The sequence below is a fragment of the Octopus bimaculoides genome, chromosome 25, assembly GCF_001194135.2.
Source record: "Octopus bimaculoides isolate UCB-OBI-ISO-001 chromosome 25, ASM119413v2, whole genome shotgun sequence".
Classification (NCBI taxonomy): Eukaryota; Metazoa; Mollusca; class Cephalopoda; order Octopoda; family Octopodidae; genus Octopus; species Octopus bimaculoides.
In genome coordinates, this window is record NC_069005.1 from 14,119,950 (window position 1) to 14,125,432 (window position 5,483).

The following is a 5,483-nucleotide window of genomic DNA, read 5'->3' on the forward strand; positions in this document are numbered from 1 at the left end:
GAACTTGAATTCATGTAGTTGCAAAGCAAGCCTTTTAACCATACAGCCATGCCTGCACCTATGATGCTGATTATAAAACACCATTCTTCCTTTCTCCAGACTCCTTCATGCTGCCAGAAAAAATGACATAAGTCTGTCTTTAGAATTTTTTTCTTTTTTCTTTCTCTTCATTGAATTTCTCCACATTAAAAAAAAAAAAAAATTTCATTCAGTAGTTTGTAAAGGGCCACAGATAACATTCAATTGTATTGCTATTTCTTGTAATTCTGAAGTGTTGCACACCTTTATAAAACATGCTTGGTAAATTGTAACCATTTAACATTTAAATCGGCCATAATTGGTTAAAATATTTTACCTGCTTTATATTCATACTGACCAGATCTACCCTCTCACACTTACTTGGTAATGTCATTCTAAATATAAACAATCACACCATCGAAATCTCAAAGCTACAGGTAAATGCATGATTAATTCAAAATGTGAATAAATAAGCTTTACATTTCACAGAGTGATCTGAATGTTAAAGGATTAACGCTTAATTTATTGACTGGTTTTCAATGATAAAACTATCCTTAATTATTGTTCTTCTTCTTCATCATCATTATTATCATTATTATTATTATTATTATTATTATTATGATTTTATTGTTGTTGTGAGCTGGAAGAATCTTTAGCATCTATTAAAAAAATGCTTAGTTGCATTCATTCAGGCTCTTAACACCCTGAGTTCACATTCTGCCAAGGTCAACTTTGCCTTTCATCCTTTCAGGGTCAATGAAATAAGTACCAGTCAAGTGCTGAGGTCAACAGAATCAACCTACCCCTACCCCTCAAAATTGCTGGCCTTGCACCAAAGTTAGAATTATTATTATTTGTATTAAGAAAAGAGAGTGACAAACAGTAAATCAAAATATCTTGTGTTCATTTCTATTTTAAGTTCATATTTGGTTTGACCTTTCCTTTCCTCTGGAGAAGGAGTTAAGGAACTATTTTAGTAATACCAAGAGAGAACTTCAACTTTATAAAAACCAGTGGGGTGGCAGTAAGGTCTGTTTGTGCTGAGGAAAGCAATAAATTTCAATTTGACAAATTTGTATGCAACTTAATCATTACTCTGGTCTGAACATTTGTTTTTTCATATGCATTTTTAGGCTTTGAATGAGAAAGAGGAGCTGTCTTTGTTTTGGTCTCCTTGTCGTCGTCATCATTTAATGTCTATTCTATGCTGGCATGGGTTGAAAGTTTGACAGGGACAGGCAAGTCAGATGACTACACCAAGCGCTGTTGTCTCTTTTGGCATGGTTTCTATGGCTGGTTCCCCTTCCTAAAGTTAGCCACTACTTAGTGTACTGGGTGCTTTTTACGTGGGACCAGCAGCAGTGAGGTTGCCAAGAACTTACAAGACAAGACCCCTCAAGTGAGGGGGAGTAGTATGGAGAGACAGAAAAGTGTCTTGCATTAGAAGAGAGATATGGCTTACTCTGATGAGGAGAGAGAAATGGTGAAGATGTGACAGAGAGGGGGGAAAAGGCTGTATATCCAAGTTACTGGAGTGAACCAGGACTGGAGAGGATGGATAGGTGAGTGAGTTTACGAGATTGTGGAAGCTAGGGTGCAGGTTGATTGGTGGACATGAGAATCTGGGGAACTGCTCTTATGAGTCTGTATGACTAGAGAAGGTGCTTTGTTTTTTATGTGCCAAGTCGCTTACAACTGCATCATCAATATACCAGCATTAATTAATTATCTCTTTTAAGTTCATGCTCATGTACAGTATTGTGTGAACAAGGGTAGTGAATGGAAAAACAGTAGACTACTCTGCATTATTTAGTTACATGTTTCCAGTATTTGACTTAAAGCCACATCCCTCAATTCTGCATCCCCAAATCTATCAAGGGGTTTTGTCTTGCAAATTATTTAGTAGCCGTAAGTGCAGATGCCATGCAAACAGCACCCATTACACTGTCATGGTTGACATTAGGGAGGACATCTATTTGCAGAAACCTTGCCAAAGCAGACATTGGAGCCTAATGCAGCCCTCTGATGAGCTGGGTCCCGTCAAACTGTCCAAACCATACCCACATGGAATATAGACATGAAATGATGATGATGGTTCTGAGTACAAATCCAACTAGGGTGTGTTTGCCTTTTCTCCCATCAGGGGCAATAGAATAAGTACTGGTTATGTTCTGGAGTCAATTACATTAGTTACATTCCTCCTGCAAAGTATTTAGCTTGGTGCCAAAGTCAGAAATCATTGTTACTGTGCTAATAACCTAAGTACTAATAATAGGCAAAGGTTAATTCAACTGTGCCACTTGTTAAAAGTGAGGGATTTTGGCTTGATGCAAAAACAATGTTTCCGTCATCATAAATGTAGATAATGGAGTCAAGATAATAAATGTCACATTTATGAAATGACAGTCATCTAGGATATTTTACTTTGATACTAGTCAAGAGTTTGTATATAATATTACCAAATTAATGAAACAAGAAGTAAACAAATGAAATCACATGGAATTTTAGGTTTCAGAAGTTGAACTTGCTCAGCTTATAATTCTGGGAATTGTTACAATACAAAAATATTAGAGACAAACAACAACAACAATGATAAGTAAATTTTCTTTCCACTTCACCACTGTAACAATTTTGCAGCTAATGTTATTGTTTGTGGAATTATTTTTATGCGACTATTTACTCATGTGTTTATCTATCAGCAGGTTTTCCTCTGTGCTGCTGCATCTCTATGGATGTGTTGTGAAGCAGTGTTGAAAGGATGTACCAACTTGGATGTCTTGGCTGTTACAAGCCAGCCCTGACTGAGTCTATACACTGGACATGTACATTAATACTTGTCACAAGACAATACGGTAATTCTTTTGCTTTAGTAAGCTTACTAACCTATTTAAAACTTTCTCCCCCCCCCCCTATCAAAATCTCATTGATTTTTCTTTCTGTATTTAAAGCATGTTAAATTTTCATTTGTGTGTGAATACCTGTGATTTGAGGGTTCGGATCAAGATTTTACTGGATGTTGTAAACAAGTAAAGCCTTGTTTGTAGTGTTTGGCAGTGATCTGCTTGCAGCATATTGACTACAAGCAAAGCTGCTGCTTTATACTTTGTGTTTATTTTTTTACTTGATATTTGGAGACTATCAGGTTTGCAGAGACATAGCAAATCTTCATTAAAACCTCTTGCACCTCTGAAAATGCAAATTGCTGGTCTTATACCACGAGGAGTTTGTTACAGTTTATAGTAATACAGATTGTTATGTCCTTCCATAGGTAAAATACAGTAATCTACATGATTCAAACTACATAGCTGAATACAGGTATTATCTCAGTTTTGCAAATGAATGTTCCAGATGCAAATATTCAAATTTGAAGGACCTTTGTAGCCATGCTGGCTTTAAACTCAATGCTCATAATAATAATGATGATGATAATAATAATAATAAACTTAGTTCAACAAACAGGTTTCAGTAAGGAGCATATTAACATTTCCAGAATTTTTAGAGTAATTTCTCAATTTAGCTGAATTACTAGAGCAGGATAGATTAATTAGGCTATTCATTGTGGTGTGGTGCAACTGATAAATGTTGAAATTCTGAGAGTTTAATCCAAATTCAAAACAATCTATGTAAGTATCAGGTCATCCCATAAGTTCTGTCCAAATTTTGAATGAAGAAAACAAGTGATTAAATGTTATATTTAATTGAAATTTAATCATCAATGTACTTTCCCTGATTATCTATGACTTCCTTCCATCTATTTACAAGCTTTTTAATCCCATCGATGTAAAATTCTTTTGGTTTCAAAGCAAAGAACTCTGAAATGTCAGTTTCGACCTCCTCCTGGCTTGTGAAAGTTATGCCCCCCAAATGATTCTGTAACATTTTCTCTATATAAATCTCCCAATCTTGTTTGAAAGTTGAGATTTTGATGAAATGCAGTTCGTCTCAAGCGAAACTTTTCAAAATAATTATTGCATGAATTTGTATGAAAAGTGATAATAGGATTGATGATTATTGGTGTCCATTGTGAATGTGGTTTGTATTTATTGTCATGTTACTTTACAGAGAAGTGAATTCCATGTAGGTATTTTCATATATATTTGCATGATAGTGATTCCTGGGCATCAATTTCCTATCTCAGAAATGAATTTATGTTCCATTAGTTTCTGTAACTGGGAAGCTGCACAATTCCATTTAAAAAAGGCATTCTGAGATTTGCCTTAAACTCCATTCAAAGGTTTTGATGTGTTACATTACTAATGAAGAGTTACTCATATTTCAATAATTCAACTCCCCCACATATGCTCACTAGTATGTAGAGACCCTACATATAAAGTGAGTAAAATTTTTTTTTTTTTTAAAGTCCTTTCTATTTGCTAATGAACACATCAATGCTGTGATCAACTTATGTGGTCACTGCACACTTTCACAATCAATAAATCCCTATTTAAACTTCACCCTTGTGTGTATGGATGACTTTGAAATACCACTGATTATTTTCTCAAATCTGAGCTCTCTAATTGACTCATTAATAAGTAATTATACAGTCTGGTAGATTCAGACATAAATATGCTAATCACCATTGTATTTTGTCAGTGGAGAATAACACTTCCTTTCAGAACAAATGTGTATTCATAACATACTCAAGTAAAAGGACTTTGACTTTTTGTGTTGGAACACCAGTGTTTCAACCTTGTTGTGTCTCTTCAACCAAAGCTACCTGGACCAATGAATTTAAATGAGTTTTTGTTCTCATTTATCGGATTTAGCAAACAAATCATTTTCTGATGTTTGCCAGCTGATAATAAATTGTCTTGCATAGAGTGAACACGAACCACAATGATGACATAAATATTCGTTCTGAATTGTGTTTTGGTAGATTGGAATGGGAATATGCTAATCACTAGTGTATTTCATCGTTAGAGGAGAATGTCTCCTTTCAGGCAAATGTGTGTTCATAACACTCTTGATTTATGGTGCATAAGTGGAATTGAGTGTGTTATAACTAAACAGTCAAAATACAATAGCAATTAGCATACTCACATTCAAATCTGCTGGAAGGTATTATGTATGAATATGTATGTCATAGTTATGATTCTTGCTGACCACCATGCACATGATTAATTAAACCATTATATCATCATCATCATTGTTTAACGTCTGCTTTCCATGCTAGCATGGGTTGGACGATTTGACTGAGGACTGGTGAAACCAGATGGCTACACCTGGCTCCAATCTGATTTGGCAGAGTTTCTACAGCTGGATGCCCTTCCTAACGCCAACCACTAAGAGAGTGTAGTGGGTGCTTTTACGTGTCACCCGCATCATCATCATCATCATCGTTTAACGTCCGCTTTCCATGCTAGCATGGGTTAGACGATTTGACTGAGGACTGGTGAAACCGGATGGCAACACCAGGCTCCAATCTAATTTGGCAGAGTTTCTACAGCTGGATGCCCTTCCTAATG

General features: G+C 35.6%; 1 long non-coding RNA gene across 2 annotated transcripts in view; it reads left to right on the top strand.

The window, feature by feature from the left end:
* LOC128250794 (uncharacterized) overlaps positions 1-5,483 on the top strand; it is a 179,593-nt gene that overhangs the window by 58,491 nt on the left and 115,619 nt on the right. The window contains exon 2 of one of the 2 annotated variants that reach the window (XR_008266776.1): positions 2,718-2,870. This is a non-coding gene — a long non-coding RNA (uncharacterized LOC128250794). The remainder of the gene's footprint in view (positions 1-2,717; positions 2,871-5,483) is intronic. The other variant, XR_008266775.1, reaches the window with a different exon arrangement.